At 39.3% G+C, this 15607-nt stretch overlaps 1 protein-coding gene and 1 long non-coding RNA gene across 9 annotated transcripts in view; one reads left to right on the top strand and one right to left on the bottom strand.

The window, feature by feature from the left end:
- LRRC4C (leucine rich repeat containing 4C) overlaps positions 1–15607 on the top strand; it is a 1373254-nt gene that overhangs the window by 499307 nt on the left and 858340 nt on the right. The gene's annotated exons all lie outside the window — the stretch shown is intronic.
- Positions 9665–15607, bottom strand: part of LOC103351331 (uncharacterized) — a 138356-nt gene continuing 132413 nt past the window's right edge. Inside the window, exons 6-7 of the long non-coding RNA XR_011387538.1 lie at positions 13146–13258; positions 9665–10406 (exon numbers count right to left, since the gene is read on the bottom strand). This is a non-coding gene — a long non-coding RNA (uncharacterized lncRNA). The remainder of the gene's footprint in view (positions 10407–13145; positions 13259–15607) is intronic.

The following is a 15607-nucleotide window of genomic DNA, read 5'->3' on the forward strand; positions in this document are numbered from 1 at the left end:
TAACCCTTAATTGCTATATCATAAGGTATTGGGCCAAGTAGAATAATCTCAAAATTTCTTGTGGGCTCAGTGTAACTGTACCCATGTATATCAGAGAAATTTTATTTCAAAAGGAATAGCAAGCTTGGTTCACCGGTTGCTGATCAATTTGTCTTATCAGATCTCAATACCAGAAGAAAATAATTTCCAGAGTGAAGCAAGGAAGTCTAGGGCGTCGAGCATAGGAGTTCTACTCCTGGCTTCTTCTGAACTTGAACAGACAGAGTAACTTGAGGAGCACTTTGTATTATCATAAAAGAGAAAAGGCTTATTGCCCTAGCAACCAACCTTCATAACTGAGAGTCAGAGTACCTGCTTCATAGCAGAACTGGGACCATGGGAGTGAGAGAGATGGACTGTAATAGAAAATTATGAAGAGACAATATCACCATCTTACTCAGCATAATCGTCGCTGAGGAGCCTTGAAGTTATCACTGCTAACTTCACTTTAAAAAATGTTTCATTCCTGTGAGCAGACACTGCAGGAGCCTATATATCTGTGGAGGAACTAGCTGGACTTGATCCTGTTCTGCAGCTCATCAAAAGGCTTGTGAGGTCAGTTACCATTGCAAAATCTCCCAAGCACTGATCCTCACAGAGGAAGGAAGAGTTCAGCTGGGTTTTTTTAAATCCCTCAGGAGTTAGAGGCATCGGCACTTAGAAATCCTCTTTTAATTTGCTCACTGAGAAAATGCAATCGAGTCATCATTAAAAGAAAAGAGAGCAGCATGGTATCATCTGTTAAGTTTGTCTTTGAGCTATCGTTGTGTTTCAAAGGGTGGTTGGTGGTAGGTAGAATTACATTTTCTTGCTTCTGAATGTAATTATCACACAGTTATTCTTAAGTGTTGAAAATTAACTGAAATGTGATCCCTGTTAAACATAAAAGTGGGAATAAGAGAGGGAAGAGATGTATAATTTGGGGCATGCTCGGGCTGACTTGCCCCAATTGGTAGAGTTGGAAACATACTAGGGGATTCCAATTCAATCCCATCAAGGTGGCATGTGCCAATGCCATCTCACTATTCCAAGTGATCAATTTCAGTTCACAATTGATCATAATGAAAGGACTAAGAGTCAAAGGGAGCACATAAACAAGTCTAGTATCTGCTAACACTAACCGATAGAATAAATAAAGGGGAGAGTGATCCAACATGGGAAGTGAGATACTCAGCAGACTCATAGAATGGCGGTTGTCCTAAATAGCACTCTGGCCTCAGAATCAGCCCTAAAGGCATTCGGATCTGGCTGAAAAGCCCATGAGAGTATTTCAGGCATGGAAAGCCAAGACACTCTGGCAAAAAGATCTCTGTGAGTGAGATCCCAGTGGAAAGAACAGGTCTTCAAAGAGGGAGGTGCCTTTCTCTGAAGGGAGGAGAGAACCTCCACTTTGACTATGACCTTGTCTAAACAAGATAAGAGTCGGAGAACTCAAGGGGCTTCCATAGCCTTGGAAACTCATGACTGGTGCATAGGGAGATTACTGATGCCATAAACAGGAGTGTCAATTTGTAAAGTCAACAACAGGAGTCACTGTGCACTTACTCCTCATGTAGGATCTCTGTCCTTAATGTGCTGTACACTGAGGCTTAATGCTATAACGAGTACTCAAACAGTATATTTCACTTTGTGTTTCTATGGGGGTGCAAACTGTTGAAATCTTTACTTAATGTACACTAAACTGATCTTCTGTTAAAAAAAAAAAAAAAAAAAGAAGAAACTATCAATTCCCAACTTGACTCTCACTGGGATTAAACATGACAATAGGTCTGATCTGATTTCATCATCATTTAAAAAAAAATCATCTATTATTTTTCACTTTATGTTTCTGTGTGGGAACAAACTGTTGAAATCCTTACTTAATGTATACTAAGCTGATCTTCTGTATACTAAGATAATCGAAAATGAATCTTGATGTGAATGGAAGGGGAGAGGGAGTGGGAAAGGGGAGGGTGGTGGGTGGGAGGGACGGTATGGGGGGGAAAGCCATTGTAACCCATGAGACGTACTTTGGAAATTTATATTCATTAAATAAAAGATAAAAAAAACAAAAAAAAAAAAAAAAAACAGAATTCCCTTTTTTAGAAAGAAACCAAGAATAATTATGTATGTAATACCTATTACACACCTGTACCTGCTGAGCCCCTCTCACCACAGCAGATGACCAATTAAGCAATGCATATTTCCATGCTCAGACACCAAATTCAATTTGGAACCCCCTAGGGGAAATTAGAATCATGAATGAAAATGGCAAGTGAAAAGCAGGGGTTTCTGAAAAGTGACTGGAAAACAGGTATGGCAAAAATTACAATTAACAGAAATCAGAAAGAAGACAAAGTAAACCCAAATTCAGAATCCTGTTATTTTAGGCAAGTTGTTAGATTCTCAAGATTTTGTTCTCTCATCAGTAAAGTCAAGATAATATTCCTTCACAGGTGTCTAATAATTAAACAATCAGTTTTTATTAAAAGCCTTACAATCTGTAGTCATTCTCTGAGACCAAGCTCCTGGATCTTTACATGGACATAAGGTCAGTAGCTTTGGTCACCAAGCTGTTAGAGTAGAATCATACTTTTGTCACACATTAGATTTATGGTCTGGAAGTGGTTATTTCACTTCTCGTAATCATTGTTCAAATATAGCATTGACATTGTAATGTTCCCCATCAGAGGATTATTGTAAGGACTATTTATGTACAGTGTTGTGTAAAATGTGCTTAGCAGAATTCCCAAGAGAGAACCTACACTCCATCAATATGACTGATGTTGTTAGTATTACAGAAAGCCAGAGGCAAACATTGATCTCACTTTTTTGTCATGATTATTTTTTGACAAATTGGTAAATTCTCAATCTCATCCTTTTTATTTTATACTTAGGATGACTCAAAGGAAACACTAATTTCCTTGTTCTTGTTTTCTTGTGGTGGGATAGTAAAAATGGAAAGTTAATTTTAAAATTCATAAATTAGCAAACAGTATCCCTGTAGTGTAGTTTTCTCAACTCTTCCCACAGTCCTGATTCTATCAGCTTTTGATATTAATTTGTCACATCTTAAAATCATGGGCCAGGCATTTCCATGCCTACATTGATTTTCTCCATCTTAACAAATACACACTGCTTCTAAACTCTTCAAGAAAAAAATTTTAATTTTAAAAAATGTGGCACTCTGAACTAAATGTCCTTTGTACCACATTGCATTTTATTGATTGTACTTTTATATTGAAATCATTTCAAATTTACATAAAAATTGCAAGTGGAATTTGTAGAACCTCCATTTACCCTTTATCCAGATTAACCAATTTTATTTGTTTTTCTATATTTATCTTCTAGTCTGTCTATGTATATGTATATACATACACATACATATTAATCATTATAGAAACAATTTTTAATCATTTGAAAATTGATCATAATCCTCATGCTCTTTTATCCCTTGACTTTTAAACCACAGTGCAATTATAAAGCTCAATTTAATGTTGATATATTTTTATCTAATCTATAATCCATATTCTTGCCAATTGTTTCTAAAAAGTGCTTCATAACTTTGGTGGCTTTGTAGAAAGATGTATTTATTTATTTTGGAAGTCAGAGTCACAAGAGAGAGAGGGAGAGACAGAGAGAGAGAGAGAGAGAGAGATTCAACTGCTGGTTCACTCCCCAGGTGGCTGCACTGACTAGTGCTGGGCCGAGTCAAAGCCAGGAGCCAGAAATTTCATATGGGTCCCCAAACTGGGTGACAGGGGCCTAAAGACTTGGGCTATCTTCTGCTGCTCTTCCCAGGTAGTTAGCGGGGAGCTGGATGGAAGTTGGTCAGCCGGGGTACTGATCGGCATCCATATGAGAGGCTGATGCCGCACGTGGTGATTTCACTTGCTATGCCACAACATCGGTCCCCTCTTTTCTGTTCTATCCTGGCATTGCACACAGGACAGAATCCGGAACACATGGTGCATGCAGTTGTGATTTACCTTTGGTTGCTCACATGGATTTCTTTCTCTTTTTAAAAAAAATCTCACATCTTTATTTGAAAGAGTTACAGAGAGAGGGAGAGACTGAAAGCAAGGTCTTCCATCTGCTGCTTCACTTGCCACATGGCCATGACCTGGATGCTGGCACTGCAGGCGGAAACTCAGCCCACAATGCCACAGTGCCAGCCCCACCTCACATGGATTTCTATTTACCACTAGGTCTTTCTTATTAGACTAAAGCATTTTTAAAGCAGCGATTATTTTATACTTTAGATTGTAATTCTCTCATCACCCGGTATCGTGAATGGCACACAGAATGTATACATTATAGGTTCATTATGAATGAATAAATACATGAATAATCTAAATGAATTAAGAAGATGGAACAAGAATGTATTGAAAAGATTTGACAGGAAACCATCAAAATCATCACCACCACCACCACCACCACTACCATCACAGTCACGGAAAATAAAGCCTATTTTTTTTTTTTTTTTTTTTGACAGGCAGAGTGGACAGTGAGAAAGAGAGACAGAGAGAAAGGTCTTCCTTTGCCGTTGGTTCACCCTCCAATGGCCGCCGCGGCCGGCGCGCTGCGGCCGGCGCACCGCGCTGATCCGATGGCAGGAGCCAGGTGCTTTTCCTGGTCTCCCATGGGGTGCAGGGCCCAAGTACTTGGGCCATCCTCCACTGTACTCCCTGGCCACAGCAGAGAGCTGGCCTGGAAGAGGGGCAACCGGGACAGAATCCGGCGCCCCGACCGGGACTAGAACCCGGTGTGCTGGCGCCGCTAGGTGTAGGATTAGCCTAGTGAGCCGCGGCGCCGGCCTAAGCCTATTTTTTTATATCATAAAGAGATCTTGAACTTCCACGGGGAACCATCCAGGGACACTTTGGATAATCACATCATTGTGTTTCTCTGTTTCTCTCACTGGATGTGTATGGGAGGATGGGAGGATGACTACAGAACCATACTCAAACAGACTAAATTGAGGGTGTTGGGTTCATGCAGCAATTGGATAATCTATAGTTGACTCAAGCATATGACCTATTGATTTGTCCTGTCATGGGTTTTTGGAATGGCTTATAATAATCAGAGCTGTAAATGCCAAAACTGTGGAAGTTACAAGTCTTTTTACCAAGATTAAGTATATTAGAGCAAAATATATAAGGATTCCCCAAAATATGTTACAGGAAGGATACTTGTGGGAAGCAAGAAAAGTATTTCAGGTTGCCAAGAGAGGAGTGAAATGAAGAGGGAGGGAAAGGTGGAAAGACTATAATAAGGATAACAATACAAGCATTCCAAGAAAGAAAGGAAGGAAGGAAGGAAGGAAGGAAGGAAGGAAGGAAGGAAGGAAGGAAGGAAGGAAGGAAGGAAGGAAGGAAGGAAGGAAGGAAGGAAGAAAGAAAGAAAGAAAGAAAGAAAGAAAGAAAGAAAGAAAGAAAGAAAAGAAAGAGGAAGGAAGGAAGGAAAGAAGGAAGGAAGGAAGGAAGGAATGAAGGAAGGAAGGAAGGAAAGAAGGAAGGAAGGAAGGAAGGAAGGAAGGAAGGAAGGAAGGAAGGAAGGAAGGAAGGAAGGAAGGAGGCAAAGTCATGGGATTTATTGTGTGAAGGTAATGAATGCTCAGGTTTCATGGTAGGATTCTAGATTTCTTACATGAAAACAGAAAACAGAGGACTGAGTGTGCACTTCAGAATTTATTTCATAATCAGTAAAGTGTTTTTGTGGTTCTAAATAGAGGTCTCTTATAGCAGAGTTATGTAGCATCTCTCCTCTCCATCAGGATAAGGAGATCTGACACTCATTCCAATTGTATAAAGCGTAGAACATAATTAAATTGGTTGTTAAACCTTAGTATATATTATATGAGCAGTCTGAAGTTCATATGAATATGATTATTCTTTTATAGAATATTGCCTATTGCCTATCTATTAAAATAAGAGGAAAATGATTTTGGTCTTATTTAAAAAAAATTAAGATCTTTGAAATTTTCACTACTTATAGCCCCCTTCAAAAAAAAAAAAAAACAGCTGAATATGTGCCAAAATACAGGAAAAACAAAGCCAAAAAAAAAGCATAATTGCAACCATAGTTACAGGCAGTACAGAGAGGTACTTTCTCCCCCACCCTGTTATCAGAAAAACAAAAGGAAGATCAGTTTATCTTCTTTAGTCAGCAGGAACTCAGCAAAGAAAGCAATAGACTCAGAACTGTGTAAACTGTAATGACTGGATCATTCCTTCTGTACATGGAAGAATAAAAGGATGATTTCAAAAGACAATACTGACGACACCAAATATTATTGTTTTCATGCCAAAAGGATCCCATTAGGAAAGAATTCTGAGCACTAATAACATGCTGCACAGGCTTCTGGCATCTCCTCCTTCTTGCCTTGCTCCTTTCTCCTTCAAAAGCAGGCACAGCTGGAGTTTCATTAATGAGATTAGATGGTTATTTTCCCTAGTATGGACCACCAGTTGTCATGACAATTTGATGTGGTTCTTTAGGTCACACTTTACTCCTATCATCTGAAATTATTTCCCCCTCAGAGTGGGGGAGTACTGGTTTTCTCTCTTTTTTAAGATTTTATTTATTTATTTGAAAGGCAGATCTACACAGAGGCAGAGGCAGAGAGGAGAGAGAGACACACACACACACACACACACACAGAGAGAGAGAGAGAGAGAGACAGAGAGAGACAGAGAGAGACAGAGAGACAGAGAGAGAAACAGGTCTTCCATCCAATGGTTCACTCCCCAGATGTCCACAGCAGCCAGAGCTGGGCCAGTCTAAAGTCAGGAGCCAGGAACTTATGCTGGGTCTCCCACACGAGTGCAGGGGCCAAAGAACTTGGGCCATCTTCCACTGCTTTCCCAGGCCATAGCAAAGAGTTGGATCAGAAGTGGAGCAGCTGGGACCTGAACTGGCATTCATATGGGATGCCAGCACTGCAGGCAGTGGCTTTACCCGCTATGCCACAGTGCTGGTCCTATAGTACTGATTTTCAAATGGCTTTCTGCATGAGAGTGGATGAGTCTTTCTGTTCTCCAATCAGATTTTATAGTCTAATTGATGCAGAAATAGTATATGTAGAAAACTGTAACTACACAACTCAGACAAAATTCCTTTGCTTTATTTGCAGTAATCTCTACAGCTATCCAGATATTGACAGGGTAAAATTCAGCATGCTGTCTTCTTTGTCATTCACCTAGTTTTAATTTGCCTTTGAGATTACAGGAAAATTGAAGACCAGGGAGTTCAACTAAAATTTGTCTATATTCACTTTTTTATGTTTTTTTTTTTTTTGACAGGCAGGGTGGACAGTGAGAGAGAGAGAGAGACAGAGAGGAATGTCTTTCTTTGCCGTGCCATTGGTTCACCCTCCAATGGCCGTTGCGGCCGGCACACCGCGCTGATCCGATGGCAGGAGCCAGGTACTTATCCTGGTCTCCCATGGGATGCAGGGCCAAGTACTTGGGCCATCCTCCACTACACTCCCTGGCCACAGCAGAGGGCTGGCATGGAAGAGGGGCAACCGGGACAGAATCCGGCGCCCCGACCGGACTAGAACCTGGTGTGGCGGCGCTGCAAGGCAGAGGATTAGCCTAGTGAGCCATGGCGCCGGCTTTTTTTCTCTTTTTTTTTTAAAGGTTTATTTTTTTTATTTATTTGAAAGAGTTACTGAGAGAGGTAGAGCCAGAGAGGGAAAGGTCTTCCATCTGCTGATTCACTCTCAAAATGATTATAATGGCCAGAGCTGAGCTGATCCAAAGCCAGGTGCCAGGAGCAGGAGCCCAAGGAGTTGGGCCTTCCTCTACTGCTTTCCCAAACAATAGCAGAGGGTTGGATTGAAAGAGGGGCAGCTGGGACTCGAACAGATGACCATATTGGGATGCAGGCACTACAGGCAGGGGTTTTAGCCCACTCTGCCACTGCACTAGCCCCTTGTTTCTCTTTCTTATGCTTTCGTGTCATTAGTGATATCTTACAGCATTGACCATATCACATCCCAATAAGCAGATTAATCATTTTATTTTCTGTTATTAGAAGGTGAGCTTGTTCATCTTTATGAAAATGCACACTGCTACATGTGGCTATTTATATTTGGATTTATGCAATAAAATTAAATTTCCTTAGTCACTCTAGCCATGTTGTACATGCAATAGTCACATGTGGCTAACTGCAATTATGGACGGACAGAACTGATACAGAAACGTTTCATCCAGGAATTTTAATTTTAATTGCATAATGCTTCTGTAGATCTTTGCTTTTCAAAGAGTAGCAACATTCACACCTATAAATGCAGACATCTGAGTACACCCAAATCTCTTTTGCGTTTTTCAGTATAATATAGTGATTTACATGTCCATTAAAGTAAGGAAAGTGCTGATTTAACTCATAATCGTGGTTTGCAATTAGTCTTTTGAATGGATAAATAAATGAATGAAGATATCTTTCTGTGCTATATACATAAAGAATAAAGAAATCCTCAGAATCTGATATCTCAGTTTTATATTAGAGACATTGGTTTTGGCTCAACATCCTTATTTCCCTTTCAACATCACTGTATTTTTAAGGAAAATAAATGAAGAATTAGGCAATGTAAAAATATGTACTTGATATATAGTTGAAGGGAGTCCTTTACATTTTTCAGCCACTGTTTCAGGGTACTATATTCATCAAAATGTATTAGCATGCCTCAATCATCTCTATCTGCCACTTCTTAGCTGTTGCTTCTAGGGTGACAGACATGTTGTTCCTAGATGCCTCAAGAGAAATATCGAGTGATTTATCCCGAAATATTTCGTGGAAGCCAGCCATGGGGAATTTAAGTATGATTGAATGGAGTACTGCATAATGGATCTGGGACCCTTGGTGGGGAAAGGAAGACTTATCAGGGAAATGTTTCATTCCTCTGACAATATTATAGATATTAATATTTAATGCATTGTTGTATAAATAATTTGATAAGTTAAGGTACCTGTATTGATAAAAGAACTGTTAAGGGAAAAGTCCTCGATAGTTATATGTGTTGATATTATCATTTTGCCTAATGGAATATTCTAGCTACTTTTTAAGAAAATGAAATTTTTAATATTACCTATTTCATCTCTTTTTGCTTGGATGTATATATTGGGATTATTGTGTCATCATCAGAGTTTCAGTGGATTGGTCCATTTCCTGTATTCCACAGATTTGCAAATGGTGGTATTTTTTTTTATAGTTAAGTAATTTATGCAAAAGTTTGATTAATTAAGCATAGACATAAATGGGTATTTTGAATGTATGTGCATACACACTTGTACATGAACATGTGTTTTGATTTTTCTACTGTCCTAAGAAAGACTTATATACGGGGCATATCTTTGTTCCAGTCTAAGCTACTTACAGTGATGGGGAGGCTATAGCATAAAAGGAATAAGTAATAACACTCCCCTGAAGTAAGCAAGGAATGAATTCAGATGCTTGTCATAAATGAGCTTTACTAAACTACAGGTATTTCACATGGTATATCCTGGCTCCACTATTACTAGCTGTGTGACCTAAGAGTAGAGGCAATGTTAAGATAACAGCACCTTCTCATAGGATTTTCTGATAGTTATCCAATTTAATATAAATTAGGTGTTTAGTTCCTGACTGAAAGATTGCCATTTGTAACTTAGGCTATGCTCACTCTCAGCACAGAGCCCACAGGCTAACAGGGTTTGTCTGGTCTATTCTAAACATGAAGGGACTCTTTAGCTTTGTATCTTTTGAATGTGTGAAAATGAGCTATCATTTAAGATAAACCTTTGTTCTTTGAAGAGGATTACATACTGCTTGTAATATGGAATCTATCATAAACTATTACATTGTACAAATAGGCTCTCAATCTATTTCCTCTGCTCTGGGGGAACTGACCATGACACAAGACCATCCTGATGAAGAGAAGTCTAAATTTTTGACCTGTCTTGACTTATTTCTTTTTGTCAAGATTTTTTGTCTTTACTTAAGCTCTTGCCTAAATTCTGAGTTCTTATGTATCCCTCCCCCAAAAGGCTACAAAATGTATATCTCATATTATGCAAGGGCCTCTCAGCTTCTTTCCTGTTGCTTGATGCTCAGGTAACATGACAGGCTTGGAAACTGGTCTAAACTGAATCCAGTATAGACACTTTTAGTGTCCACTCTGTGAATGGTTTCTTGTATCCTCAGCAGTGGGAGTAACGCATATATACCTGTCAAACAAGAGCACCCTCATTCTGCTTAAGTGAACATATCTTTTCCTTGTTTAACCAAGTTATGGCATCTCCTGTGTGGTTCCATTAAAAGTCCTCTTGTGGTAAGAAACTGGTGTCATGCCCACTTCAGCATCTTCTTTGCTCAATGTTAGAGAGTTCTTGATTGTTCCAATCCTAATGGGATGCATCCAAAAACTCATTATTAGGTTGTTACCTGCAGCTTGAATTAAAAGGCTTTGTGAGCTGAATTTGTATTGATTAAAAAATACAGGATGATCAATTTTCTTTCATTTCAATCCAATACTACTGTTCTTGGTAACAATAATATTCAAATGCTACCCACTGCAGACTTGGAATTCCCAAGAAACTAGAACCTTATGGGAATAGTAGTTTTTCTGTCCCTAAGCAATTAAGTAAAATTTTTTATTGATTTTCTTATAATGGAAAGAAGTTTTGCTTCTCTGTAGAGAATATGAATATTAAATATAACTAGAATGTTCATCTCAAAGAATGCATGGATAATATTTACTGTTTTAGAGAAGCTGATTGGAATGGATATTAAAAATCCAGTTGTGGGTGAGTATTTGATACAACACTTGGAACTCCTGTATACAATATATGAGTGGCTGGGTTCAAGTCCTTGATCCACTAATGCCTCCAGCTCCAGGCTAATGCAGACTCTGGGAGACATTGCATGATAGCTTAAATAGTTGAGGCTTTGCCTTCAAAGTTGAAAAATCAGGGTTGAGTTCCTGGCTACTGGCTTCGGCCTGGTCTAGCCCTAGCCATTATGGGCATTTGGGGAAAGAACCAGCAGATAAGAAGTCCTTCTTTCTGTCTTTGTCTCTCTTTCAAGTAAATATTGAAATAAAGAAGAAATGTAAAACACACAATTGTATTTTTTTTAGGTGAAACAAGTAAAATAACAAAAATATCTATTGTGATTCCAAGAGACAAATGTTTCATCTCTCTCTCTTTTTTTTTTTTTTTTTTTTTTTGACAGATGGAGTTAGACAATGAGAGAGAGAGACAGAGGGAAAGGTCTTCCTTCCATTGGTTCACCCCGCAAATGGCTACTATGGCCTGAGCTATGCCGATCCGAAGCCAGGAGCCAGGTTCTTCCTCTTCTCCCATGCAGATGCAGGGACCCAAGACTTGGGCCATCCTCCCACTGCCTTCCCGGGCCACAGCAGAGAGCTGGACTGGAAGAGGAGCAACTGGGGCTAGAACCCAGTGCCCATACGGGATGCTGGTGCCACAGGCAGAGGATTAAGCAAGAGAGCCACAGCACCAGGTGGTTAGGCTTTATTCAAATTTGTTTTTACTAAATGATGATAAAGACGAATTCAGACTTCCTGAACTTCTATTCACATCAAGAATATTTGAGGGGCTGTTGCTGCGGCATAGCAGGTGAGGCTGCTGCCTGCAGTGCCAGAATCCCATTTGGGTATAAGTTCTAGTCCTGGCTGCTCCACTTCTGATCCAGCTCACTGCTATGGCCTGGGAAAGTAGTACAAATCCTTCGGCCCCTGCACCCCTATGGGAAATCCGGAAGAAATTCCAGGCTCCTGGCTTCGGATCAGCGTAGCTCCAGCAATTTTGGCTATTTGGGGATTGAACCAGCCAATGACTTTCTCTCTCCCTCTCTCTTTCTCTCTCTCTCTCTTCCTATCTCCCTCCCTCTCTCTCTCTGGCTTTCAATAACTCTGCCTTTCAAATAAAATAAATAATCTTTTAAAAAATAATGTTTCAAATCAGATTTCTAAAATCTGAAAGGCCACAGGATGTTCCTGGATATCACTAGTTGCCCAGCTTTCTACATCGGAAAAGGAGTAGTAGTGATGGGAAATATAAACTGAGACCAATAGAGGCCAAGTGTAACTGAACCAATTTTGCTAAATTTTGTAATACTGATAATGTATATTCTTTCTAATGTGTATTTATTTATTTATTTATTTTCATCTACTTGAAGGCAGACACACACAGAGAGAAAGAGAGAGAGAAAAAGAGAGGGAGGAGAGAGAGAGACAGAGAGAGAAAGAGTCTTCCATCAGCTGATTCACTCCCTAAGTACCTGCAACAGTCAAGGTCTGGCCAGGCTAAAGTCAGAAGCCTGGAACTCCATGCTGATCTTGCACATGGGTGACAAGGAACTAAGCACTTGAGCTATCACCCACTGTCTCCCAAGGTGTATTTTTTTTTTTTTTTTGACAGGCAGAGTGGACAGTGAGAGAGAGAGACAGAGAGAAAGGTCTTCCTTTTTGCCGTTGGTTCACCCTCCAATGGCCGCCGTGGCTGGCGTGCTGCGGCCGGCGCACCGCGCTGATCCGATGGCAGGAGCCAGGAGCCAGGTGCTTTTCCTGGTCTCCCATGGGGTGCAGGGCCCAAGCACCTGGGCCATCCTCCACTGCACTCCCTAGCCACAGCAGAGGGCTGGCCTGGAAGAGGGGCAACCGGGACAAAATCCGGTGCCCCGACCGGGACTAGAACCTGGTGTGCCGGCGCCACTAGGCGGAGGATTAGCCTAGTGAGCCGCGGCGCCGGCCTCCCAAGGTGTATTAATAGAAAGCTGGATTAGTAGCCAAGCAGCTAGACTCAAACCAATACTCCAATAAATTATGTGGGTTTCCAAAGAAGCTGCTTAACAACTGTACTAGAGTGCCCACCCCTATTGTCATTGTAATTAATTTATTTAGGCATGCATTGACTACTTAAAAATCTATAATGAAAAACTACATTGAAGGGCAAAGTATTATAATATACGGGATTAGACACTAGACTTCAAGTAAACAAGACAGACACTGAAAACTGTCAAGGGATTGAGAGTCCTGTAGGGAAAGCTGACAATAAAGGTGTAATTATGAGGGAAGACATTGAGTTCTAAAAGAACATATGGCAAGGAAAACAAATTACCATGTCCAGTGTGATTCTTCAGTGTGTCCTGAATAAATTGTTATACTTAGTAGTTTATATGAGCATAGTTGATCAGATGTAAGGGTGATATGGCAAAGTGTGCAGTTCAATCCCTAGAGAAGAAATACAAAATTCCAGATTGAAGATATGTTTCATTATAGAAAATTCATGCATGTGAAAGATGTAGTGAAGGGTTGAAATCAAAGTAGAAGGACAGAGGGGCATGTGATAATGTTATAGTGGGATTTATCAATGTGAGCATTATTAACAGTTTGGAACACATAATCATTTGGTATGAGCAAGCTATCCTGAATACTGTAGAATATTTAGTAGTATTCTGTGCCTCTACCTGCCAGAAAACAATAGCATACTCTTGACCATTTTTTACAATCAAAAGTATTTCCAAATATTGATAATGCCCTAAGAATGTAAAATTTCCTTTTGATTAAGATCTAGAGGGTAAGTTCAAGAATGAATCAAAGTTATCTGCTGTTCAGTCAAAATCTTGTTAGGAATTTAAAGATTTAATTTCTTAGCAATGGAAACTAATAACTGCTTTTGTTACAGAATGATATATTACTTTTATGGAAACAAATTACTCTAATTACAAATGTAAGTTTGTAGGTTCTAGAAAACAAAATAGAATTCAAGAGTTCAATGGAGAGATTATCACAGTAATAGTGAGAGAAGTGATAGTAGGTTGGACAAAAAGAATAAGGTGAGAGAAATGAAGAACTTTCTCAGGAGTAGAAAATGCAATTTAGTGACAGATACATTGTGATAGGAAGGAATTAGTGATTATTCTCACATTTTGTGTCAGATTTCAGTATCTGTATTTTATTTTTGTGCTTTTATTCTGTATTCTTTCACAAGCCATAATTCTGCTTTATGTAATCCCACAGTCCTTGAAGCACTCCCTCAGCACACAAATGTTTCTGACTTTGGTTGAAGAAAAATGATGTTATCTCTGATTGGAATGATAAGAACTAGAAACAAAATTAAATAGATGTTTTTGTGGGAGAAGCAACAATTGAGTTGCATTTAGAATTTGCTATACTTTGAGGGACCTGTGAGGGCCCCATGAAACTTACAAAGAAGCAGTAATATGGGAATGGACTTTAAAGGAGGAGTTTGGACAGACAATATAAAGACAAAGGCAGATTCTTTTTGAGGGTGACCTTAATTAACTGTCAAGGGAGAAACTTTACTGTCTCAAATATGTTATAGCTACAGTGCTCCCTTGGAAAATGACCTGCAAACCCTGGAAGAAACCACTTGATGGAAAGAGATTGGAGATAAATCTTTCGGTGGACATTCTATTCATAAAATGGGAAAGTACAAGCTCAATAGTAGGTATCTGACATCAAAACCAGTGGTGTATATAAACTCTACAACATTGAAAACTGGAAATCAAGTAGTATCCTGATTATCTGATGCTCTAGAAAATATATTTATCAGGCAAGGTTTCCCTCGCAATTATCCAATGTTTTCTTTTGAAATCTTCATTTTCCACTCCATTCTTTTATTCTTTTTAATTCTACAATCTAAGAAATAAAAACATTATAGGAAACCGCTGTCACCCCACAGAGAATTAAGTGATGAACTCCTCAGCAGTTGGATTTTGACAAAGTATTTTTGGCATTACTAGTTGTGTGAGTGCCTTTCACAAATTTTAAAGCCTCTCCCACCCTCCTTCCCCTATTAAAAATAAGTAAAAATAAAACCTTTTCCCATTTTAATTATTTTTGCTTTCCACTGCTTTTAAAAGTCAGCACAACAAGCTTTTATGGACATCTTGTGACTGCTGAGCACAACATGAGTGCCTTGCTGACGTGTCAAATCACTGAAAATACCCTCAAGCCAAAGTGCAAGTTTCCTTTGAATCTTTTGCTTTTGAATATACAAGGGCCCCCAATCTATTTTGAAAGGTTGGAATAGTAAATATATATGAAGTTCCTACAGCAGACAAAGAGGGATTAGGAAAATAGAATGCATATGGCATTGATAAGACCACTGGGTTCACCTTCTAGATTCAAACAAACCACCTTTCCCCTACTTGAGCTTAGCACTGTGGGAATGCTATGTGCAAGGAGACACTATCACTCTCATTCAGAAAATGCACATATGATGTCAGGTGATAAAATATCCGTGAAGAAACGGAATCTGAGTGTGATTGTCCAGATGGCTCTGATATTATTACTGCGTGAGTGAGTACACTGTGCTCGCTTTCACTGCTGCCATTCAAGTTCATGAAAGGATTTATAGTTGTAACAATTCTAATATCCTTTTGGAAACCAAGATTATGCTACACGAGACACCAATGCAAAAGTTGGGTAGAGGTAGCAATAGCAAAATTTGTATAGATGTGGGAAAATGCCTGGATTCAAATCCTAACTAACTATGTAACACTTAATGAGCCTCCGCTTCTTTTATCTCTAGAAGAAAAATATGATGATCATCCT

Source organism: Oryctolagus cuniculus, chromosome 1 (assembly GCF_964237555.1).
Source record: "Oryctolagus cuniculus chromosome 1, mOryCun1.1, whole genome shotgun sequence".
Taxonomy (NCBI): Eukaryota; Metazoa; Chordata; class Mammalia; order Lagomorpha; family Leporidae; genus Oryctolagus; species Oryctolagus cuniculus.